This window comes from Odocoileus virginianus, chromosome 9 (assembly GCF_023699985.2).
Source record: "Odocoileus virginianus isolate 20LAN1187 ecotype Illinois chromosome 9, Ovbor_1.2, whole genome shotgun sequence".
Lineage (NCBI taxonomy): Eukaryota > Metazoa > Chordata > Mammalia > Artiodactyla > Cervidae > Odocoileus > Odocoileus virginianus.
The window spans coordinates 65561473-65588545 of NC_069682.1; the positions used below are offsets into that span (position 1 = coordinate 65561473).

Genomic DNA, 27073 nt, shown 5'->3' on the forward strand with positions numbered 1-27073 from the left:
CCCAGGGATCGAACCTGCATCTCCCACACTGCAGGCAGACTTTTTACCTTCTGAGCCACCAGGAGGTGAGGACTGGAGATGGTCTATTGGAGAGTGGACAGAGATTAGAAAGATATCCTATAGATCACTACATTCAAGAGGAAAAATACAAAGGAAAAAAGAAGGCTTTAGTAATTGGTTGTGATCCATCCTTGGGGTAAAGAGGAAGCAATTAAAACAGCTTGATAAAACTATCATTCAAGAAGACCTTTTAAGCACATTTTAAGTAAGATGGACCCTTCAGATAATATTATATTATATATAAGGAAAAAAATAACTTATACAAATATTTCCTAAGATAAACAGAGATTAAAAAATCTTTAGGGATATAACTGCCAAGCAATTGTTTAAATTCTTTATCTACTTTCCTAAAACCTCCCATTTGAATCCTGAATTGTTCAACAAAACGATTTTGGAGCAATTTACAGTAAGGAACAAACTCTATCTGATGGCTATCCAAGACAGCAGGAAACACAGTAAACATACATTAACAAAATCATAACACAGACAACACTCAGCAGAGCTTTTACTTTGGGGTAAATAATACAAGAAAAATCATGTACTTATGGCCATCCAGGCTTAGCACTCTCTATTCTACAGGAAACAGAAGAGCCGGTCCAAGTGCAAACCAGTCTACAATCTGAAGCCATCAAATAAATTCGTGGGATTCCTTGTACTAAAAAGACAGGCTCTTTCCCCGACTTCTACAACTCTGCTGTGTTCAAATAAAATAAAAACCCAAGATTTTTCCAGGTGGACTTTTTTTCTATTGTTTAGAAACAAGACAAAAAATGGATTCTGAATCTCACACAGATTTCCTTCTGTTCCAGTTTTAAGGTGAAACCCTGAAACTGAACTTCCACATCATACATTAAATCACCTGCCGCAAACCCAGGAGGATGCTGCGTCCTGATGGATTCCAGAGTCGTTTCACCTCCTAAAAGCTGCTCAACTCTGGCACCTCCTGCACTTTCTCTCAGTTCAGTTCAGTTCAGTAGCTCAGTCGTGTCCGACTCTTTGCGACCCCATGAACCGCAGCACGCCAGGCCTCCCTGTCCGTCACCAACTCCTGGAACCCATAACCGTCTCGTGGTTGATGCCATCCAACCATCTCATCCTCTGTCGTCCCCTTCTCCTCCTGCCCTCAATCTTTCCCAGCATCAGGGTCTTTTCAAATGAGTCAGCTCTTCGCATCAGGTAGCCAAAGTACTGGAGTTTTAGCTTCAACATCAGTCTTTCCAATATTAACACCCAGGACTGATCTCCTTTAGGATGGGCTTGTTGGGTCTCCTTGCAGTCCAAGGGACTCTCAAGAGTCCTCTCCAACACCACAGTTCAAAAGCATAAATTTCTTTAAGGGCTAAAATTTTTCTTTAACAGAATCTAAGGAGGATTTTTTTTTTAAGCTCTGGAGTTTTACAAGATTAAATTGTTCTTAATCCTCTCCCATCCTCAATTCCCCCTTCCCTGAAATCTAAAAAGAAGAAAAGTATTGTGATAAATGCAGAACCAGGCTGTGGGGGAACACATATAACAAGGCACTGCCTGATGTGACTGATGAGGGAGAAAGCTCTCCTTGCAAAAGCAAGCTCTGACAAGCACTGGCTGAAGGGTGAGGCGGGTGGCTGGCAACCAGAATCTCCTGCCAATAAAACGCCCTGGTGATCCAAATCTGGTTGTGCGACGATGCTAAGAGCAGAAACTGCAAGCAATAAGCAGAATACTCAAGAGGCCACCCGCGGCAAATATAAGCCAACTGATGAAATCTGTTAACACTGTCTATGTTATGTGTGGTCCATCTAATCTGCCTAATCACTGGTATAGATGTAGTCACCTACTTTAAATTAATATATGAGCAAACAACATATAGTTACAAGTACTGACTTCTAATACCTAGATAATTGCTCAACCAGAAGTAAAACTCAGCAAGTTTTCAGATTGGCACGTGGTACTATTTAAGGAGGACTGGTCTGGTAGATGACAGAATTCATGCCCAGGATGAGTTGAGAGAACCACAGACAGGGTCTGTTAGTTTACCTGATAAATAGCATCCATTCACAGATCAAAAGACAACCATTTTGAAATATAAATTTATCTCCTTAATACCCATAATCTCCCGCTCATATTCCTACCATGTATTTATACCACCCATTCCAATGCTCCCATGCATCATCAGCATGAGCACTGAAAACCAGACGTAGGGATGTGATTCAAGACTGTTCTAGATGCAGACGAGCAGTTTTGGAGGACTGCAAATGTCCAAACTGCCACTCTGAAGTACATGTGCAGAATGAGAATCATACCTTCCATCACCCGCACTCTTTCCTTAAGACGCTATGTTTGTAAATGAAGCCCCTTTGTTGGTGGCATAGTATAAGCAATGGTAGAGAATCTGCCTGCCCACGCAGGAGATTCGAGTTTGATCCCTAATCGGGAAGATCCCCTGGAGAAGGAAATGGCAACCCACTCCAGTATTCCTGCCTGGGAGATCCCATGGACAGAGGAGCCTGGCGGGCTACAGTCCATGGGGGTCGCAACAGAGTCGGACATGACTTAGGGACTAAACAACAACAAAGTATAAGCTCAGGCTAGCAATCAAATGAAATAAACACAAGTTGGGACGCTCTCTCATTAGCCTGGAGGTGAAATCCAAGTAACAGTTTTTACAGGCTCCACAGATCCTAAAGGAGTTGGTGACCAAGTTGCATGTCACAGCCAAGTATACTAAAGGCCACCTTCAAACAGAAGAATATAAAACAGTAACTCTCCAGTGGGCCAAGGGACTGCATCAGTCCCCGATGCCTAGGGCAGAGCCTGTGACATAGTCGGTACCCATACAATCTGTGTAGCATAAGCAACAGTAGAGAACCTGCCTGCCAATGCAGGAGATGTGAGTTCAATCCCTGATCAGGACGATCCCCTGGAGAAGGAAATGGCAAGCCACTCCAGTATTCTTGCCTGGGAAATCCCATGGACAGAGGAGTCCGGTGGGCTACAGTCCATGGGGTAGCAAAAGAGTCAAACTCGACCTAGGGACTAAACAACAAAGTATAAGCTCAGGCTAGTAATCAAACGAAATAATACAAGTCGGGAAACTCTTGATCTTCCAGATTGAATTTATAAATGAAAGGCTCACTGGCTAGTTTCACCACCCACACTATTTTCTTCCCTCAAATGACTTAAGGGTTAAAAAATACAAGGAAACTATTTTTGCAAGGCAATCATTCTTGGTTTTCAGCCTGCTGTGTTGTATGTTTGTGGTAACTCTCTGCCTGGCCAAAGTGTTGCCACCAGCAATTCGAAGAATGAACACAACCATAACCTAATGTGGAGATACCAAGCTCTGTACACAAAACCTATTATTGTTATTCACTTTGATTTAGTAACAACGGGGGCTTTACACAGCCAACTCTTCTTTAAAATTCACCCTAAATCCTATCCACAGTATAAGGTCAGCCTTTCCTAGCAACCTATGCTTTCTGGGAAATACGACCCCACCTAGAGATTCCATATCCATCTCTCGGATCCAAGGCCAACTTCCAACTTGGTGAATTCCTTAGGATTTTGCACCCAGAGTTATCTACTAAATAGGAGTTATCTACTCCTAAACAAACCACAGCACTGACCTGCTTCTATTTGTAGCAAAGCCACACACTGCGCCTCTCCTGAACCTCGAATTCCTGAATCAAAGATCTATAGTTCCCACGTGCACTAACCCTTACATGGGATTTGCACTGGGAACCCCCAGATTTAGTCAGGCCAAAAAGGATCTGGTGATTTACCTGCTTTGAAAGAAAGGAATGTGATGACAAAGATAAAAGCACAGAGGAGAGCAGTGATATTTAGACTAAGAACAAAGAGGTATCTGAAAGCCATTAAAAAAAAAAAGTAAGAAGCTGTTGTTCTAAGACTTGGTAAGAAGAAGGTCAACTGCATGAGAAGTAGACTGCTCTACAGACGACTTCAGTATTAACTCTCTGGTCCCAAATTTAAAAAGGAAGGAAAAAAAGGTGGTCTGGCAGTTAATATTTTTTGCTGAATGAATTAGATACTGTTGTTTGACATTAAGTTAAACAGCCCTCAAACAGGCTTTCAAAAATAAAAAAAGGTTGAGATACCCTGGATTATTTTGTATTTCTCCCATTCGAGACTGTATCTTAATTTTAAATTTATCCTTTTGAAATCAGACTGTACCACCCCTTAACTTTTACTGAAGTATAATATACATTAAAAAAAGTATAGTGCTTCACATACGGAACACACTTCACATACGGAACACACATGTAACCAGCACTGATTAGCAGAAACAATACACTCTCAGCACTTACAAAAGCCTCAGCCTGGGACTTTCCTGGCGGTCCAGTGGCTAAGACTCCACGCTCCCAGTGCAGAGGGCCTGGGCCCAACTTCTGCTCAGGGAACCAGACTCTGCACTGCAGCTGATACATGGAGCAGCCGAACAAACATTTCTTTTAAAAAGCCCCCTCCACATTCCTTTTTGGTCACTACGACTTTTCTCCAAGGGTAACCACTGGCTTGACTTCCAACAGCACAGATTAGTTTTGCTGGTTTCCGTATCTTATAAAAGTGGAATTAAAGAGTATGTACTCTTGCGTCTGGCTTCAGTGTCAGTTATCAGTTTATCGCCTCTCAACTCCAAATTCACCCTTTAGTACCTGCTCTGTGATAATGCACTGGACTCTTGAAGAATTTTCCCTTTACAGAACGTGTGATGTTAAGCTTGGACAGCAGAGGGCGCTCGAGGGGGCACTGCAGCAGGAAGGAAGCTTGTCTTTCGCGTTCAAGGGTGTAGTGCCTTTGCCTAGGGAAAGGTATGTAGGGACATCTGGTGGTGCTTTGACCCGACAGCATCCCGAGAGCCTTAGGCTATTCTCTCATATTCAACATCATCTGGAAGATTTAATCTACCAGCACAGGTCCTACCTACACTTGAGGATAATGAAATTATCCCACAGTTTTTTTCTTCTCTAGGATAAATATTCCCATGCATTTAACATTATATGGGGTTTCCTGGTGGCTCAGCTGGTGAAGAATCAGCCTACAATGCAGGAGACCTGGGTTCAACCCCTGGATTGGAAAGATACCCTGGAGAAGGGAATGGCTACCCCCTCCAGCATTCTGGCCTGGAGAATTCCATGGACTGTATACTCCATGGGGTAGCAAAGAGTCAGACACGACTGAGTGACTTTCACTTTCACGTTATAATTTAATACTCTACATATTTTCAGCTTGCTCCTGAACTTTCTATGTTGCTTCTTCCTTAATTTGCAAAATCAAAAGCTGAATTAAGATACTTTATCTAGTTAGAGCAGTACTGACCCTCATAAACATCCATCAGAAACAAAATCAAATCTCATGATGAAATGCTAAAGGCACTCCTATTAAGAAGTCTGGAAAAAGATGATGATACTATCCATCAAGTATTGCACTGGACATTCTAGAGACTATATGAAAAATTATGAGATGTATAAACTAGGAAGAAAGATTGTTGTTGAGTAGCTAAATCGTGCCTGACTGACCCCATGGATTGTACCCAGCCAGACTCCTCTGTGCATGGGATTTCCCAGACAAGAATACTGGAGTGGGTTGCCATTTCCTTCCCCAGGGGATCTTCCCGACCCAGGAATTGAACCCGCATCTCCTGCATTGGCAGGTAGATCCTTTACTACCATGGAGTCACCAGGGAAGCCCCTAGGAAGAAAAATACAAAATTATTATTTATATATGTGACTGTTCTTGTAAGCCCTGAAGAAACAACTTCAAATGTATAAGAACCAAGAAAGAGTTTAAAAGATGGTCAGTTAAAAAAACCCAAAAAAATCTGTACAAACGTCACTAACTTTGTTGAAGGAAACCTCACGTTTTCCTCCAGCGCACAACTGGTGCTACTCACATCATGCACAGCAAGCGAGAGCAAACCCACTGCTCTGCCTGGCATCACCTACTCAGGGGACCAGTGCCAAGGCAAAGGCGCCCCTTCAAAGGCTGGGTGAGAGGCCACCCTCCCACCGGAGACTTTGGTACCATACTGGAACTGAGTCAGTCACACGAGGGCAACTCACGTGTGGCTTGTCTTTATTAACTCAATTCCAGCCAAGAACTGTGTTAGCATGCACTCCATGCAATATTCACCTTGAATTTATATTTCACCAGATTCAACCATTTCTCATACTTCTCCCTCTCATTTTACACTTGATCGTATCTCTGAGGAACTAGCCACCTCACCCAGCAACAAACAAGAGTAGATATACAGGAAAGTCACCAATGAAACAAAGGAATTGACTCTGCTTCTTCAACTTTAAAATGAGGGTATTTGACCTCAGATTTTGAGAAACCCTTTCCCAAGGATCCTATGTCTTAAAATTCCCTATGACCCAGTACATATAAAAACCACACACCAAGAGAGAAAGGGAGAAGGAGAGGGGAAAAAAAAAAAAAACTATGGGAAAAGAATCCTGCAAAAACAGTAACATATCTGCTATTTTACTGAGCTCTCTGCTCTCCAGGTGACTAAGTAAGTTGGATTTTTTAAAATACAGAAAGGTAATAATAAATTCATTTTTTCCTTCAAGAGAAACTTACTAAAAAGGAAAGAATGACCTGAGGATGCTTCCTCATAGTTCTGTATTAACTCATCCCTATCAGTGATACCCAACTGTTTAAAACATCACACTGTTACAACAGTGTTCAGATTCTTGAGAATCTAGTCATTTTCTGATCCACACAGATTAACTTAACAGACTAAGACAAAACAAGCAACCATTCAGTGGAAGCAATGAGTCCTAACCATTGGACCACCAGGGACTTCCTCAACATAGAACTTTTAAACATTCCTTTCTACACAACACTTCTTTCACTAAACATAATCAGACCAAAAAAAGGACTTTGCATAAACAAATTTTTCAGACACCTCAATTTACTATTTTTTTTTAAGCTCCTAAATCAAAATTTTTCATTTCATTTTCTACAAGTCTCTCAGTCTTCTTAAAGTGTTAACAATATTGAAATAAATGATTCAGGCAACAATCATTGGTTAGGGTTAAATTAGGACCGTTAGGTGAAAGGTGGACAGAACTGGAAATCTGCAGGCTGTCCGAAGTCACCCCATGGATTTCTATTGGCCAAATGGGGAAACACAACTTGACAACAAAGGGCTACGCCAACATGACCCCATCAACTACTCTGAACATACACAGGGGGACAATCCAACATTGTAGGAATACACAGTAGGAAAATCAAACAGCTTTCCAAATGTGAACAGGAAGCACAGCATACTACCTATGAATAATAATAAAAAAAAATCTGAATGATTACCAAAATTGTTAAGCCTCCAAATCTAAATTACCAGCTTACAGGTAATATGGAAAAAGAGTAACATGTTATATGATACAAAGATACAGTCAGAAAACTTCATAATGTGGGGAAAGGGATCAACCTAGTTTCTTCCACAAAAAAATGGCAGAACAGTTTCAACAACAACAAAAGAGATTTATTTTAGATTAAAAGAAATTAAAAATATGCATCAATCAAATGCACTAGGTGGACCTTATCTGGACCTGATTCAAAGAGTTAATTGTAAAAAAGCCATTTTTGAGAAAAATCGAGGGAAGAGATACAGAATCAGGTAAATTAAGAAATTAGGTTGTAGGGAATGTGTTAATGTGTATGATAATGCACTTTTCTATCTGACAGATACACACACTACAATATTTATAGGTGAAAGGACAGGCTGTCAGGACTTTCCTCAAAATACTCTTAGGTCAAAAAGAAAGTGAGAAGGGACACATAAAACAAGAATGGCATGAGGATTCACTGTACTATTCTCTCTAGTTATGTGTACGTTTGAAATTTCCCATAATAAAAACTTTTTTAAGGTTAAGGGAAAGAAGAGACAGGAATTCATAACCAAACCTAAGTTTGGCCACCATCCACAAGGCATGAAAAACTGCAGAAAGCCTTTATGTAAAACAAACACAAAAAGAGCTGACAGTAGTGGCCTCTGAAGACTGTATGTGAGAGACTCCGGGCAGCTTGCTTTTGTCAGCAGGAATCCTCTCTACAACATTCCTCTGGAGGTGTGCTTTCCATCAGGCCATGTACTATTACCAAGGTGCAGACAGGGTGTCCTGATACCAAGCTGAACTCTTCACGCCTCTTTACCCTGAGAAAAGTTATTTGAGGAAACTGACTACCAAAATATGTGTTTTTTAATGGCATGTCTCTATTTCTAAGTCTTCAGCAGTTTATCTGCACTTTCCAGTTTTTTCCAACATTCATATAAAGTAAATATTTTTGTACAAGCTGAAGAAATACTCTTTAGTATAATAAAAAATCCCGCTGTTGTTAAAAAAAAAAAGTTAAATAAACTTCCCTCATTTCAACCCCTCATCCATTCCCACTGCTCCTAAAGTAGTTCATGCTATGCTATTATCACCTTATACTTGGTATCACAGCAGTTAAAACTTGATTATGCCACAGATTTGCAGGTCAAATATATCACCTATTTCCTTCCAAAACTTAAAAAAAAGTATATGAATAATTATCATTATTCCACATATAATGGTAGTGTACTGCGTTGAGAGGAGAGAGTACTGTTCAAATATCAAAACCACTAATTTAATAAAGGGGTTCAGTAATATAAGCACCAAAGATATGCAAAGGAGAATTCTCTTTTATCTGTAACCGTGTGTTCTATCCCCCTTCTTGTTAGCTAAATAAAACAGTGAATCTAGAAAATTGCACCTGACCAGTTTTCACAATATTTTCCTAACAGCTGTCTGCCCAAAATTTTTAATAACTCTCATCAGGCTATCGCCCTTTTCCATAATTCTCTCTGGGCTTTATTTCTCTATTGAACATGATTTGGTCAATAACAGTGGTAAAAAGGAAGAGACTGTAAAAATAAACAACAATAAATGATGCCTAAAGGTAGGATGAATATAGGTTTAAAACATGCAGTTTACCTTTGAACACTGTGGGGGGTGAGGGGTGTTGCGCTCCATGTGCAGTCAAAAATTATGTATAACTTTACAGTCGACCTTCCATATCCAAGGTTCTGCACCCATGGATCATAGTACTGTAGCACATATTCAGTAAAAAAAAAAAAATTTCACATGTAAGTGGACCTGTGCTGTTGAAACCCATGTTGTTCAAGGGTCAACTGTAACTAACAATGATCTGTAAGATGAAGTACCTTTGGTCCTAGGGAAGGCTGGTCTGGGAAATCTATTTCTGTATTGATCACTATGCCCCTGGGAATAGAGCAAACATCCAACACTGCATTACTGCCAACAAGGTAGAAATTAATTAGCTCTGTTCCCGTTCTGTTGTTAATATTCTGAGTAAAGGTTACTTCCTTATTTAATACAGAAGTAGTTATATTTATCCATCCTCAGATAGATGGTTTTCAGATAGTAAACGCCTTCCTACTGAAAGACCTTAGCATCTAAAACCTTGCTGTTGAGAAAACTTGCCCTTCTCACATGCACTGTTAATAATAACTGAGGAACTAGAATGCAGCAAGCAACATTTACTACATTATTTTTCTGAGTCATCATAATAATCTTATGAGTTAGGTACTGTTATTATTCCCATTGTATAGATAAAGAAACCAAAACACAGGATGTTAAGCAACTCGCCAAAGAAAACAGAGCAGGTAAGGAATGGAATAATACCATCCTTGTCATTACTCAGTCTTTTGGGATAAACAGAAAAAGAAAAGCTACTGGCAACTCACTCCAAAATTCATTAGTATCATTAAGTCTCAGAAATTTTCAATGATTTGTGGAGCATCTACTATGCACTCAACATTGTGCTGCTTACTAACAAGACACCAGAGGAGAAGCAGAAGACAGTTATTTCCTCTCAAAATCATACTGCCAAGGTAGGGAGGCAAAATACACATATAAAACTAGAAAAGAAAATATAAAGAAAGAGCTACCTTTTCATAAATTCAACCATTCTAGACCTCACTTTTCACCTCAGTGCATTTTTTAGATACATCACAGTTGACTGTGGAAAATCAGAGACAATATTCCCACTAACTGGTGGTGGGCACGAGTTGGAGCAGCAGTGTGGATCTTTGGCTAAGGAATAAAAATTATTTCATAATCTCAATTCAACGTAACACAGTGCGCCCATCTGTGTGTGTGTGTGTGTGTACATGTGTGTATGTGCCCTGCTGAGTCGCTCAGTCGTATCCAACTCTCTGCAATCCCGTGGACTACAGCCCACCAGACTCCTCTGCGCATAGGGATTCCCCAGGCAAGAATACTGGGGATGTGTGCGTGTGTTTCCCCGGTGGCTCAGACGGTAAAGCGTCCGCCTGCAATGCGGGAGACCTGGGCTCGATCCCTGGGTCGGGAAGATCCCCTGGAGAAGGAAATGGCAACCCATTCCAGTACTCTTGCCTGGAAAATCCCACGGACGGAGAAGCCTGGTAGGCTGCAGTCCATGGGGTCACAGAGAGCTGGACACGACTGAGTGACTTCACTTTCAAAATCACAGAGATCCAAATATATGAATAAGACACTACCTACTTTAGTCCAGCGAGAGAAGCCAAATCTGCTAATGTATCTGATGTGCATGCCAACAGAACCAAGGAAGAGTTTTGGGTCCAGTGGGGGCAGAAAGAAAGGAAAAAGCAACCATAAGGGTTAAGTTCTGATAAGGTGACTCTTAGGAATGCTATAAAAAAGAAAAGCAAGTTAGAGAAATGTAAAATTTTACAAATGAACAAAGAAAATTATGTTCCCAGTCCTATAACAGGTACTGAATATTCTGTATACACAAATGTGACATTTTTCCTCTCCCCAAAACCTACCCCTAATGCAACAGTAATCTCAATATCAATATTTAATGTCCAACTCAGTCTCTACTTTTCTATAACGAAGTCCAGCAGTTGATAAAAAAATTACAAGGTATACAAAAAAAGCAAAGTGGGAGTGAAATGGAGACAAAGCTATAAAGAGAATCAATCAGACTGAGAGATGACCCAGATAGGGAAGTTAAAACAGTGCTTAAGACAGTTATAATGTGGTACAGTGATTAAGAATTCACCTGCCAATGCAGAGAACATGGGTTCGATCCCCAGTGTGGGGAGATTCCACATGCCAAGGGGCAACTAAGCCCATGCACCAGACTACTGAAGTCCACTCACTCTAGAGCCCACACTCCACACAAGAGAAACCGCTGCGATGAGAAGACCTCTCACGGCAACTCAAGAGCAACCCCTGCTCGCCACAACTAGAGAAAGCCCGTGTGCAGCAATGAAGACCCAGAGCAGCCAAAAAGTAAATAAATAAACTTTAAAAACTATGAAAAAAAAACCCAATGCTTAACATGTTAAACAATTTAGTAGACCATATGCATGAATAGATGGCAAATTTCAACAGAAAGCTAGAACATGTAAGAAAGAGCCAAAGAGAAATGTTTTGTAATGGTATCAGAGATGAAAAGTTCCTCTGACGAGCCCACCAAACACTCAATAAAATCAAGGAAGGAATCAACGAACTTGAAGACAGATCACTACAGACCACCTAAACTAAAACACAAAAGGGGTTGGGGGATAGGGAGGACACAACAGACAGAACATCCAAGTGCTGTGAGATATGATCAAATGATGCCACAGGCATGTAACTGCAGCGGGGGCAATGGGCAGAAATAAAATTTGAAAAAAAAATGGCTTGAGATTTTCCAAAAATAAAGTCATCAAATCATAGATCTAAGAAACTGAGAAAACCCTACAGAATGAATATAAACAAGTAAACAAACAAATAAATACAACACAGAACACATACCTGGACACTTCACAGTTTAATTGCTAAAAATCAAAGTTAAAGAGAAAATCTGAAATACAGCTGGAAGAAAAAAGACATTACCTTCTGAGGGGGGGAAAAAAATTCAGCACACTACTTGCAATCCAGAAGATAATGGTGTGGCACCTCTTAACCACTGAAAAGGGGAAGAAAGAAAGAAAAAAGGACTTCATGACCCAGAATTTTAGTCAGCAAAAATATCTTTCAAAAATGGAGGCAAAATAATGGCTTTTCAGACAAACAAAAGATGAAGTAATTCAGTGTCAGCACACCTGCCCTACAAGAAAAGGTAAAGAAGTCCTTCAAGTAAAAGGCATATGATAACCAGACAAAAAAATGAGAATCCACACAAAATAGTTCCAGAAATTATCAAAATGTAAGTATAAAAACTCTTTTCCACAAATTATTAATTATTCCAAAAGAACAATCTAAAGCAAAAATAGTAACAGTAACTGTGGAATTTATAAAATATCTAAAAGGAAAATGTATGACACCAATAATCACATAGGATAGAAGGGAAAAACTAGAAGCATACTGTATTGTTAGCATCTTATACTGCATGTGAAATGTGAAATAGTATAATATTATGTGAAGGCAGAATGTGCCTCTAAATTTGGACAGCTTAGATGAATGTATGAGTTCCTCAAAAGACACAAACTAGACAAGCTCACTTAAACAAAAGAACCTGAACAGCCCTTCATCTATTAAAGACGGTGGATTTGTAGATAATAACCTTTCAACAAAGAAAACTCCAGGCCCAGGTAGCTTCAGTGGAGAATCTCACCAAATAGTTATTGTACTTCATTTTATGTGCTTTACAAACACTACGTTTTTGACAAATTGAAGGTTTGGGGCAACCCTGTTTTAAAAGATGATAGTTAGCACGTTTTAGCAATAAAACTAATGAAAATAGAAGAGGGAACACTTCAATCTAATGTCGGCCAGCATAAAGCTGACAAGTCCTGCAACAGCAATATAAGAAGCCACACATTTAAGACAAAGATCAAAACAAAGCCACTAAAATCTTTAACAGAACACTATCATATTGAATATGGCAATACATGAAAAGGGTAATACATCAAGAGCAAGTGGGATTTACCCTAGGTATGCAAGAGGCATTCAACATAAAAAATCAATTAATGTAATTCACAGTATCAACAGACTAAAGAAAAAACCCACATGATCATTTCAGCAGATACAACTATCTAACAAAATCCAACATTCACTTGTGATGAAAACTTTCCAAAAACTAGATAATAAAAGCAAACTTCCTCAATCTGATAAAAAGCACTGACGAAAAACTTACCATTCATGAGACTGCATAATTTTTCCCTAAACTCAAGAACAAGGCAAGAGTGTCTAATCTTATCATCATATCACATCAACATCATACTGGGGTGCTAGCCAGTGCAATAAGACAAGAAAAAGAAATAGAAAGCATACAGATTAAACAGGAAGAAATACAACTGTCTTTACTTGCACTCAACATAACTATTAATACAGTAAATCCTAAAGAATCTAGAATAACATTTCTAGAATCAGTGAATTGGTTTGCTAAGATCATAGGATATAAGATCGATATACAAAAGCCAACTGTATATTTTTATATACTAGCAAGGAACTACTGTAAATTAACATTTTTAAAGTACCATTTTAAGAGTATCCCAAAACATAAATATTTAAGAGATAAATAGAAATTAAAAGCACAACCTTTTAAATGCTATAAACCAGCTTTAACTTGATCAATCTCTTCCCCTATACAGAAAAGCTATGGAACTGCCTGAATAGCCTAGAACTTTAGAACACGCCAACTTATTTTCTTCTCAACTCTTTGGAAGGTTTTGCCAAGTAGCACTCCTTCCAGTAGATGGTCTCTTCTCTCCCATTTTTCCTTGAAAGAGGTTCATCCCGAGAGCTCATGCTGTAAGGCTGGTTATCTTAGAACCAGGAAACTTAAAACCAGAATGCAGCCTCAGAACATTTTAAACTTGCAAAAGCCAAGTTAAAAGCTTCCCCTCTGGGGAAGTGATGAGTCCAGAAACGGAAAAGCTTGAATAGTCACTAAAACCCCCAGATGACGTACAACCCTGTGTAGGAGACCTGTCTTATCACTGTGATTTCCACACATTCACAGCCTCTATTAAACAAGGCAATATTAGGCACGCATGTATTTCAAGACATGTCCCTCTTTCCAACACATCCCTGACACATTGAACTGGACCAGAGGTGGGCCCCTAACCTAACACTAGTCAATGACCAAACAGGCCAACAAGTGAGGACATGACATTTCTGGGGTGGAAAACAACCTGCCCGGCAAAGTTGGCTGTCTCTCAGAAAGCTGAAATGGAAGGTATCGAATAAGGCACAGGCAACACGAGTGGGAACTGATAAGTCATGAGTTTAAGAGAAACTAGAGGAGTCATCAAAGCTAGGAGAGAACATAACATACAAGTAAGTAGAAGCTGTGAGGCAGAGGAGAACAACAGGGAAGAATGAGGAAGACACCGGGCGGAAAGACAAGGGTGAGTGGCCAACTGAGAATCCTGCAAATGGCCAGGCAGGAAGAGAGACCACCCAAGAAAGCCTGCCTGTCCTGGGTGCAGCAGGATGACCGTATTAGTCTCTACTGCCACAATAATGTGTACAACAGCAAACCACAAGATCTCACTGGCATAAGCATCTAATCTTCCCTCAGGTGTCTGAGCTGCGGGGGCTCTGCTTTAAGTTACAGATAAGCTGCGGGGGCTCTGCTCTGTGGTCGCACTCCGAGGCCCCGGCTGAAGAGGCTGCAGCGACTCGGGTCTTCTCACAGTGACGGCAAAGGCACGAAAGGACACAAGCCCACCAGTACAAGCACAGTGCAGACTCCTCCTCCCATCATGTGTACCGACATCCCCCTGACCTAAAGCAAGTCAGAGAGCCACGCCAAAATCAAGGGACAGGGACACAATTCCATCCACCACGAGGTTATGGCAAGAGAATAAATGTAAAATACTACTGCAAAGAACTGAAGAATTGGGGTCAAAGACTCAGAGATACAAAACACAGGGAGCATCCACCCCCCAATGCAATGTTACCTACGGACCCTATCTCCTCCCCCTCCTCTTAAGAGGTAGGATATCATCTGAATTGTTTTGTTGAAATACTTCTAATTTTAAAAGGGTGAGGGGACTTTAAAAGTCAGGAGACATATCTAGAAAATACAGCAGCAAATGCTCAAGGATTTCTAAAGATGGAAGGTTCCAATAAAACACACCACTCTACCACGTTACTCTGAATCTCAAATCAGTCTGCTGTGGGTCCAACAGTCGCAGGCTCCCAACAGCCAAAGTAAATGAGTACTGTTAGCACCTTTGTGGCTAAAAAACACTTTTCAAGAACAGCATTACCTACCCAATTTGTAAAAGAGAAAAAAAATCACGGACCAAAAAAAAAAGTCGGTAGAGTCAAATCTAAGAGTACAGAAGAACAAAATAGTAGGAAACAAAATAAGACAAATGTGGAAAATTAAGACATTTGATTTGTTGAAGGTACAGGAAATTTTGTTGACTAAACAGAGAAAGGTTTTTTTCTTTAAAGAAAAACACAACCAAACCAAAATGGAGTCACTTGTGCTAAGCCCAGGTCACCAAATAGCAACTTAATACCTAATTTACAGTTTCAACTTCTCCCAGGAGAGGAATCTTAAACCAGTCAATCTGGAGTTACCTGGTCAGCACTAGTGAGGTAGTCTGCTTGACAGACTTCTGCAGTCCCCTAAAGGAAGGTGACCTTGCCACAAATAATCCACGCTTTGCAAGTAACTTCTTCATCCCATTCCCTTCTGCGTATAAATCTTTCATCTGACATGGCTCTTTAGAGCTCCCTTCTGTTTGCTGGATGGGACGCTGCCCAATTCACGAATCATCTAATAAAGTTAATAAGATCTTTAAAATTCCTTCCGTTGAATTTTGTTTTCAACAGGTTTGAAGAGTTTTGTTTCTTCAAAAAGTAAGTAAAATTCTGGGTATACTTTGGAACTCTGACCCATTTTAAACAATGAATTTACTCCCTGTAAAAGAATTAACAGTAACTCAGTAATGTCTGTTTAAAAAATAACAAAAACAAAAAACCTCATTCATCAGTAAACAGCCAAGCAAGTCAAAGAGAACATGAGTATTATATTCTTATAAGCAGAAATTAGAGTCACAATGCACAATACCTTTGAATGCTGTTCAAAGATTTTTAAATGCTCACTGTGACCCACACCATACTGGCAAAAATTAAACTCATGGTCAATCAGTCCACAGCTAAGCAGAAGAATAGAAAATGCAACAGAACTATGTTGGCAGTAACAGGGATGCAACATGAACACGCCTGGGCATGCCATGACATTCTCAAATCCCCTGCTTCACATTAGGCTGGGTTTAATATGATGTGATGGCTTCCCAGGTGGCTCAGCGGTAAAGAATCTGCCTGGCGATGCAGGAGAAGTGGCTTCGATCCCTGGGTCAGAAAGATCCCCTGGAGGAGGAAATGGCAACTCACTCCAGTATTCTTGCCTGGGAAATCCCTTGGACAGAGGAGCCTAGCGGGCTACAGTCCATGGGGTTGCAAAGAGTCAGACACGACTGAGCACATACACACAATGTGATGTGAGCTAACACATCTCACTCAACTCTGCATGAGTTCTCTTCACGGCCTAGAAGCTTCAAAGTTCTAATTCTGAAAATGGGTCTTAGCACAGCAACTCTGGGACACACACCATAATAATGCACACTATTTCACTGAAAACCAGATTTCCAGCTCCCAGGTACCTATAATAAGCCTCATATGCACCAAAGAATCCCAATGTGGACTGAAACAAAAGCAGCCCCTGCAAAATTCATCCCAATAAGATTTCTCTGTCTCCACTGAAACGAGCTTAGGAGATGACTATCTAAAAGCACATCCTTAAAAGAAAAATCCCCTCTCAGTGGCCATCACAACAGAAAATTCAAAATAAAAATCCTTCTACAGAAAACAACTTTCCGCCCACATGCAGGAGGAAGGTTAAGGTGATCTGACTTAGGAACAGCTCTTTGGTGGTCAAATGTTCTGATAAGGAGAATGCCAAGGCTGTTTAACTTCAGCTAATCAAAACGGTGAAATGGCAGGAGAGGGATATGGTTTGCTCAACACTGGAACAGATTACTAACAGTTACGAAAGCTATGACATCACTTTTCTCATGACATTCACCTGGCTTCTACAGTTCGGATTCTTTTATTCCTAGTACCTATTTTCAGTCTCTACTAATTGACAGAATACCAGTCTTAAGTTTCAGACACATTGCCCAAGACTCACAGGTTTGTGTATGCACAGACAAGTCAGGAGGAAGTCAGAGGTGGTGCTGTAAGACCAAGCCCAGCCCCCAGAGTGGTCAGAGCAGACTCTGGCCTACCTCACAGCTCCCTGCTTGTCTTGGAGCGGTCTGACCCCTGCGTTTCTCAGGTGACAGCCCTCACACAGCTCAACAATATCAGGGCAGGTTCTGAAACATGGGTGTAAATGAGCTGAACTGTGTCCTCCCACACCCCAAAACTTGCAGGCTGCAGCCCTGATCCCCAGTACTGAAGAATGTGACAGTATGTGGAGAGCAAGTCTTTACAGAGGCAAAGAAGTTAAAATAGGGGTCTCTGGAGTGGGCCCTAACCCAATATGGCAGGTGTGCTTTTAGGGGGAGATCAGGAAACAGAACACAGAGAGAAGACTAGGTGAGGGCAGGGTGAGAAGGAGCACTGCAAGTCAAAGAGAAACCAAACCTGCCACCCTGACCTGGGACTTCTAGCCTCCAGAATTAGGAGAAAATACATATCTGGGTAAGCCACCCAGTCCGTGGTATTTTGTTATGGTAGCGCCAGCAAACTGAGAGAACAGGGAATACTTTTTGCTACAAAATTGCATGACTAAGGAAGAGATGCTACATCAAAATCCATCCTCCCTTAGGAAATTTTTGATGGCTTACAGGACATCTCAAGTCATCTAAATTATTGAAAAAAAAATACCACATTCATAATAAGCATCTCCACAGTTTTATCTAACCTCAAAAAAGTCTTCCACAACATCAACAGGAAAGCACTGCAGGCAGTTTTTCTTTGGCTACAGCAGTTACCAAATTTGACTTCCATTCTCTGCCTTCTCCATGATGCATTTACAACTGGTCACTAGAGTGGTCATCTCCCACCCACAGCTCCAACTAAGAAGGCAAACTTGCACACTAAGGTTTTCCTCAAAATTTCTTCCCAAAGTAGTATTTTTGGCCTTCTTACTAACACAAGTTTCCAAAGATACCATGATGCTTCACATCTCCACACTTGAACTTGACCACCTGGAAAAATTCTAATCGTCATTTCACCTCCAATAGAAAGTCTTTCAAAAACCATAAAGCAAGTCTTTCAAAAGTCATTGCAAAAACCATAAAGGTTGCCCAAATCTTCATTTTAATTATGTGTATTATGTGTAATTATGTGTGTGTGTGTATCTCCTTCACTAGACAGAAAGCTCCTTGACAGAAGAACTTACTCATCTGTGCTCGCCAGACCCATGCAAAGCACCTGGTTTGTGGCACTTGCAAATGCGTCCTGCATAAACAAAGGCCACCAATAAATTCATAGCAACTCTCAATGGCATAAGCCACATGCGATTATTCTGGATCTCTTCCTGACAGTATGATGGGATATCAGTGCTCTCCAGCGATCTATATGAATCCCACAATCATAAAGCTGAGTAAGAGAAACCAGATACAAAACAAGACATTCCGTATGCGAGTGTGTGTGCTCAGTCGCTTTAGTCATGTCCGCCTCTTTGCAACCCTATGGACTGCAGCCCACCAGGCTTCTCTGTCCATGGGATTTACCAGGCAAGAATACGGGAATGGGGTGCCAGGCCCTTCTCCAGGGGATCTTCCTGATCTAGGGATCGAACCCAAGTCTCCTGTGGCTCCTGCATTGCTGGCGGAGTCTCTACCCAGTGAGCCACAGGGGAAGCCCTACAAAGGAATACACAATGTAAAAATCAGTGAGCCCAGTACCCTGATATCTGCACACGTCACCGAATGCACGTTATACTTCAAAACCCCAATCTCTGGACTTCCTGGTGGTCCAGTGGTTAAGACGCCACACTTCCAACGCAGGGAGTGTGGGTTGGATCCCTGGTCAGGAAACTAAGATCCCACATGCCACATAGTGTGGCCAAAAAAAAATCTTAGCTTGGAGCTAGGCTACAAGGAATACCCCATCTCCTCACACAAGCAGGACATGGCCAGAGTTGCAGTGTGCCTGGGGGTGTTACATGGGTAGCATTTTTTTCCCTCCTATAACTGGCCCACAGCATAATCCCTAGGCGTCCAGTTGCCCTACTGCTGAGGCATAGGATCCAAACGGCATTTCAGGACACTAGGGGAAAGGGGGGAGATTTTACAACTGGAAGCTCTTTCTACTATATCATTAAGAACCTATAAACACACTGGCAATAATATCAGAAGGAAACCTCTGTCCATCTCTCTAGAAATTTTCTCTTAATTATTCTGCAACTGTTTACCTGCCAGGCTAACTTCTATTCATCCATCAAAACCCAACTCAAATGTTAACTCTCCTGAGTAGTTCTTCCTAATCTCCCATATGCCTTAATGTTCCTTTGACTGTTCTACTTATTTTGTTTCACTGCAATTTAAATATTGCTCGTGTCTATTTCTCCTACCAGACCGTGGTTACATTTGTTACCCTGGCACCAGGTACATCACATGGAACTTAGGAAGCATGCAAATGTCTGCAGAACTAATTTGAAATATGACTACCACTTAACAAGCCCTACCATTTAAATGCCCAACTCAAGAGCCCTAAAATAAGTGGTATTTCCCAGATAAGGCACAGTCTGTACTCAAGAAGAGGGAGTGAAAAAACTATAAATATTCTCTAGGACAATGTTATTTTTAGTGTTGTGGCACCAGCCTCTAACAGTGAACTTCAGGGTAGCAACCTGGAGACCAAGTGACTTAAATGATGATCCCGGGATCTGCCAGGTAAGCTGTACTCAGAAGGCTGGCGCAGCAGACATGGTCCCAGAGGCAGCAGGTTCACCTAGTCAAGGCCGGGTCTCCAGTGTCCTACATTACATGTGAGAACAAGTAACTGGGAGACTCTGAACAAGATTCTTTATCTTCCTGTACCTCAGTTTCCCTCCTCATAACATGGGGAGTTGGGGAGGCGGGCACTAACATAATCTACAACCTTACAGTTTTAAAAGATTAAATGTGAAATGATTAATATAAAATATAAAGTGAGAATATACAATGTTTAGTTCCCAGCATACAGTTAAGCACTCCATGAATATTTGCTCTAATTATTCTGCTGCTCTCAGTTTTCTTTGAAAGTGAAAGTTGCTGAGTCATGTCCGATTCTTTGCACCCCCATGGACTATTCAGTCCTTGGAACTCTCCAGGTCAGAATACTGGAGTGGGTAGCCTTTCCCTTCTCCAGGGGATCTTCCCAACCCAGGAATCGAACCGGGGTCTCCTGTATTGCAGGCAGATTCTTTACCAGCTAAATTATGAGGAAGCTCCTAAATATCTATGCCCATGGAATTCTCCGGGCCAGAATGCTGGAGTGGGCAGCCATTCCCTTCGCCAGGGGATCTTTCCAACCCAGGGATCCAACCCAGGTCTCCTGCATTGCAGGTGGATTCTTTACCAGCTGAGCCACAAGGGAAGCCCAAGAATATTGGGGTGGGTAGCCTATCCCTTCTCCAGGGGATCTTTCCAACCAAGGAATCGTACCAAGGTCTCCTGCATTGCATTGCAGGCAGATTCTTTACCAACTGAATTATCAGGAAGCTCCTTAATATCTATGCCCATGGAATTCTCCAGGCCAGAATGCTGGAGTGGGCAGCCGTTCCCTTCGCCAGGGGATCTTTCCAACCCAGGGATCCAACCCAGGTCTCCCGCATTGCAGGTGGATTCTTTACCAGCTGAGCCACAAGGGAAGCCCAAGAATATTGGGGTGGGTAGCCTATCCCTTCTCCAGGGGATCTTTCCAACCCAGGAATCGTACCAAGGTCTCCTGCATTGCATTGCAGGCAGATTCTTTACCAGCTGAGCTATCAGGGGAGTCCTTTTTTGTTCTCTTTGCTCCTACCATATCCCTGCCCTGCCTGGCTCTGGGGTCAAAAGCAAGCAGGGGCAGGGACTTCCTTGCTGGTCCAGAGGTTAAGACTCCAGCCTTCCAATGCAGGATGCACAGGTTCGATCCTTAGTGGAAGAACTAAGATCCCCACATGCTGCACAGTATGACCAAAAAACAAAAAGGTAAGCAGGGGCAAAATCTACTCTCCAGACCTTTCGATCACTCATTTCCCTGTCTGCACAGATGATTCCTTCTGGCTACAGGCATGGCCTCCCTCTGACCACGCATGCACCCCAACAGACCTCCTTTTTTAGACCTCTTCTGTTTTCCTAATGAAAACGCAGTAGTTTCCTATTTCATTTCCTCAGTGCTTTATCCCCTTTTAAGAGATTAATGACAGCAAATTAATCAAATACATAGATTGCTACAGTCGCTCTCTCCCATATTCTTATGGATAAACCCAATCTTCCCCTCTCCACGTCCCCACCCCACCTTCTTTTGGCTGGGGGAGAGGCATGTGTGCGGGCACCATGAATCACAGAATGAAGATGCCCATTTCACCTTCCAGGCGAGGCAAGCCCTCTGGCTGCCACCACCGCAGTTTTCACCTGTGGGTTTGAAAAGCTCACGGCTCCTGCCACGAGCTCTCCAGCATTTGTCCCCTGTGAAAGTGTCAGCCATTCAGTCACGTCCGACTCTTTGTGATCCCATGGACTGTAGCCCACCGCTCCTCTGTCCATGGAATTCTCCGGGCAAGAATCCTGGAGTGGGTAGCCATTCCCTTCTCCAGGGGATCTTCCCAGCCCAAGGACTGATACTGGTCTCCTGCGTGCAGGAAATTCTTAGCCGTTTGAGCCAACCATGAGTTCTCCAGCATTCATCTCCTACCAAGGAGTAAAATGACCAGTTTGTTCAAGTCCAAGGATATTTATTAAAACAAAGTCCATGACTACAGTGAGAACCAGGGGTTCAGGGTTAGGACCCTGTCACTACTTCCTTCTCACTTCTCTGGTGGACTACGGGTAGTCTCTAGACCAGCGAGGCCATGGCATTGCTCTTCTGGCTGGGTGTCAGGCTGTTGCCAACCAGTGCGTCACAACCAGCATTTCTTTTAAAATAAAAAAAAAATATACAGCAAACAGGTGAATTTTACAGTATGCACATTTCCTCAATAAAACTATTTTTAAAAGAATACAGAGTAAAAATAGAGTACATGAGAAGCTGTAAGAATACATACTGAGTATTAAAACATCTGAATAACAGATTTGCGTTTACACTGGGCACAGTATAGCGTTATTACCGTGAGCATGGTCCCAACAAGATGACCAAACTCTGGTTTCAGCCACTAGCTGTGAGCCTAAGGTAAGTTCCCTGTGGTAGGGGAGACGGCAAGCAGACACTCTGGTCTGTGCTGTCTGCAGACCTTGCAGACTGCCGCCGGCTTAGCTTAAAGCACGAACCCTCAAGGAGGCTGCAGCTCCCCAAGGGGGCAAAAGCTGGTTCCTGGGGTTAAAATGCCTAGCTTGCTATTAAGCAGACACGGTACATAAACAGACAGACTAAGCATTTGTGGCATTAAATCTTCATGGATGGGAAGATAATACTAAAAAAAAATAACCTGTCCATAAAAGGCTCCTTAGGGGAGTGATAATGGGGAAAAAAAAAAAAAGATTGAGAACCATTTCATAAAGTCTAACGACAGACAACTGAACTGAACTTCCAAGACTCCACACTCAGCTGGAAATGATGTTATGAGCAAAGCTCTGCCTTTGGCTGCCTCTTTCCCAGTGTGTATGTTGGGGAGAGGGGGGCGCGATGTGGGGACAGGGCTTAGGGAAGGAAGAGGTGTTGGGGGGGCAGGAGCTGGTTAGGGACCTGAGCCTAGTGTTTTTAGTCCCCTGATCAAATACCATGTCACTCTCACCCCCACCCACCCAGTATTCAAATCAATGCTCAGGTTTACACAGAAAGACAGCAAGTTCCGTTTTGCATGTGGAACATGCAGGTGATGCTGCAAAGAGTTATGTAGTTGGAAATGAGGGTCTGGAGCTCAGAAGAGAATGGGGATGGAAACAAAAAGATTTCAGGGTCATCAAGAGCTAAAACAAGAAAGAAGTCTGCCCAGGAAGGAGTGTAAAGCAAGAAGGGTGAGGGGGCAAAAGGCCATGGCCACTAGAATACTTAAAGTGTGTGGGTGGGTAGGGAGGTCCTTAACAGTCTTCTCAAAAAATTAAAACTATTAATTAGTATGAACTATATAAAGACAAGGTCATCATAATCAGCGGTCCTCAAGAAATGTCCTCAGAAGACAACTCCAAACTCTTAATGTTTCAGGTGATCTACAGACAACTATGCAAAGCTCTTCCCAAAGTCTCATTAACACCACCACATTCTCAATTTCTTTTACCATTTTTTAAAGCACAGGAAATTCACAATCTTGTGTGAGCTTCAGGTGTAAGCAAAGTAACTCAGTTATATATATGTGTGTGTGTATGTGTAAATATATATATATATTCTTTTTCAGATTCCTTTCATTATAGGTTATTACAAGATACTGAATACAGTTCCCTGTGCTACCACATTCTCTTAGGTACCTGGGCGACCTGAATGGCTTTAACCCTAAAATGGACAGCAACTCTTTGCACAGGACAAAGTCCCTCCAAGCATCAGGACGATGTGCACAAGCCGGTCGGCACTGCGTGCTAGGTTCTACTTCAGGATGTTGCCATCAGTCTAAGAAGGTCCACTCCCAGCCAGAGACGGGGGCCATGGAAGGGGGTGAACAGGTAAGAAGGATGGGAAGCAGGGCCATGATGTCCTTTAAAGGTGGTATTCATTCCCATTCCAGAAACCCTGTGACTACCAGATCACACTAATCCACACTGAAAGGTAAGGACACACTCAATACAATGCATGATCCTTGACAGAATACTGGATCAGGAAAAATAAAAAAGCTAGAGAACAAGGAAACGGTAAAATTTAAATATGGACGACATACTGGTTTTATGTCAAGTATCCCAACTGATATGACTGGAGTATAGTTACACACCCTTTCTCTAGGAGTGAAGTGTCACCACATCTGCAAGAAACTCTCAAAGGGTGTGGCTTTAGAAAGAACGAGACATGCAGCTTCCCTGGCGGCTCAGTCGGTAAAGAATCTGCCTGCAACGCAGGAGACCCAGGTTTGATCCCTAAGTTGGGAAGATCCCCTGGAGAAGGGAACGGCAGCCCAAGCCTGTATTCTTGCCTGGAGAATCCCATGGACAGAGGAGCCTGGCGGGCTATAGGCCAGGGGTTGCGAAGAATCGGACACAACTGAGCTACTTTCACACTTCACACATACAGACAGGGAGAAAAATATAAAGCAAATTGGGCAAAACATTAATCATTGGTGAATCCAGGTAGAGGGGACATGGGTGTTAAGGTACAATTCTCTTAACTTCCTTTCTGCAGGTTTGCTATTTTTCAAAATACAAAGTGGCAAGGGGTATCAATGCTGTCAAATATTTTAAAAGTTTTTAATTTCCTTATGTTCCAACTCCCCTCTATTAGAACAGAGTATGAAAGCTTGACATGAAAATGCTTCACAACACTTAAAATACTATCCCTACACACAGATAAATTTATTTGGCAAAGAGGAATTATTTCACATGCACAAACCATGTCTGTTTCTATACCACAGCAATAAAGTCCTGAGTCACTACACAGATTAACAGAATCTGGGTATTATTTTTGGGGTTTACTGTTCATGTGCTGTTGGGGAAGGGGAAGGTAAACCTTAGGAATACTTTAAGAATCTAGGTACTCTATGTAGAGTCTTTGTTTTAAAGGGTATATTAATACTAGTTGGTTTTATACAAATACCAAGAGTTAAAGGCAAATTTAATTATCTGGGCTAATGAAAAACAGTACAGATAAATCAAATCCATATGCAGACATTGTTTCAATCACTGGGTTTTAACTTTTGAAATCTTTCATCAGAATTATGAGGAAGTAAAACTGACCAAAAAGTTTCATCTCCATCCATTCTCATTTCTAAAGGAATTTCTATTTAATGACAAAAAGGAGAGAAGCAATTGAAATAAAAATGCCCTAAGAACTCAACTATGGGTACCCGAACAAAAGAAAACTGACTTTAACCATGGCAAATATTTATTGAGAAACTGCTACCCACAGCTCTCTATGAGGAATTCAAAGTACAGCAACTGGACTTTGCACTCATGGGGCCACAACTTTATTGGAGAAGACAAACACACAGCAAACTGAAGAACAATAACAATGGTTGACTCTGTCTTTCCTTATCCCTGCTCCCAATGCCTCAATTCAGAGACTTATCTCCTAGCCAGGCCATTAATGGCCTCCCTCATTCATTAACCAGTTGGTCAAGCCTCTCCCAACCACTGGTGCTTAACTTGGATGCACACTGGAATCACCTTAGAAGTGATCAAAATTCCAGTGCCTGGGTATCTCTTCCAGGGAAATCTGCTTTTCTGGTGTGCAGACTGGGCACTGGCTCTTTTAAAGCTTTCCTGGCGATTCTGATGCGCAGTCATGTTTGAGCGCCACTGTTTTAAACCAACCGCTTCTACCAAGGATGGAATACAATCACTCTCCTGCATTTAGGTCTCTGACGGCTCCTCACTACCAGTACAAATCTAAACTCCTTACCGCAATCTCCAAAGCCTTTCAATGTCTCCAACCTACTCCTCCGGCCGACCTCCCGCCCAGCTCCACAGCTCTCCACCAGACTCCGGCTGTTCCCTCAGAGGACACTTCCTATGCATAAAAGGCTTCTTCAAATCAGACACCAGTGCCAGTCTGATTATTTACTCCAAATCAATTTTCAGGAACCAATTTAAAATTTCCTTCCTTTCAAAAGCCTTCACCAGCTTCCCTGGGTACATGGGGAGTTCTAACAGAACTGGACACGGCTCTAATTTGACATGTATCACAATGTTGGTAGTAGCAGTTTTTATTTCTATCTCTAGTAAGACTGTGCTATTCCTCAAGGACAGAGGCCAAGTGCATTTATCTTCAAGCTCCTAAAGCCCAGTAATGACTGAAACAAAATGAAAGTTCAATATCTGTTTACTAAGTATTGAGGCACCACATGCTTGCGGAAAACAGCATGAGAAAAGACAAGTCAGTTACGTAGGCAAGTAGGCAAACTCTGACTCCCGAAGTGAAGTGGCGAAAGAGAGTGCTTCTAGCAGATACAGAGGGGGAAGGCCCCATGAAGACACCGGGCCTATTCTCAATCTCACAGAAAGGAGAATATCCAGCTCTTTGTCAGAGCAAGGGACAGAGCACCAGGAGCCCAGAAAACAGCAGATACAGCCGATGGCACAGGAAAGCCACCGAGCTCCGTCCGGGGCTTCCCTGCTGGCTCAGAGAGTGACCAAGGATCCGCCTGCAAGGCGTGAGACCCAGGTTCTACCCCTGGGTTGGGAAGAACCCCTGGAGAAGGGAAGTGCAACCCACTCCAGCATTGTTTGTGCTTCCCTGCCGGCTCAGACAGTAAAGAATCCACCTGCAATGCAGTAAACCTGGGTTTGATCCCGGGGTTGGGAAGATCCCCTGGAGAAGGGAATGGCTACCCACTCCAGTATTCTTGCTTGGAGAATTCCAGGGACAGAGGAGCCTGGTGGGCTACAGCTCATGGTGTTACAAAGAGTGGGACACAACTGAGCAACTAACACACTGGGTTTCCTACAGAGATTCCTTCCTTCCCCCCAAAAAAACACTGACCTTTAGAAATTAATCATGCTTTTCTTAGTTATGTAAATCTATTCTCTGTCTCCTTATCCTGCTTTATTTTTCTTCTTAGTCAGCCACCTGATATATCAAGGTTATGCATATTCAAACAAGACTAGAACATAAGCTCCATGAGAGAAGGAACTTGATTCTGTTTACCACTGCAGCTCCAGGGCTTATATCCGTGCTGAGCACAAAGTAAAGGTTCAACACACATTTGCTGAATGGATGAATGAATATATTTATTATGCCCCTGGATCTGATCTTTCCTTTCATGCAGAGATCGGCTCCCTTTCTCACCCAGT

The 27073-nt window shown here is 42.0% G+C and overlaps 1 protein-coding gene across 5 annotated transcripts in view; it reads right to left on the minus strand.

Annotated features, from left to right (window-relative positions):
- Positions 1–27073, minus strand: part of CHD6 (chromodomain helicase DNA binding protein 6) — a 193912-nt gene that overhangs the window by 153971 nt on the left and 12868 nt on the right. The window contains exon 2 of one of the 5 annotated variants that reach the window (XM_020869725.2): positions 9024–9136. The exons of the other annotated variants lie outside the window; for them this stretch is intronic. The gene's annotated coding sequence lies outside the window, so the exon portion shown is untranslated. The remainder of the gene's footprint in view (positions 1–9023; positions 9137–27073) is intronic. 5 annotated transcript variants of the gene reach the window in all.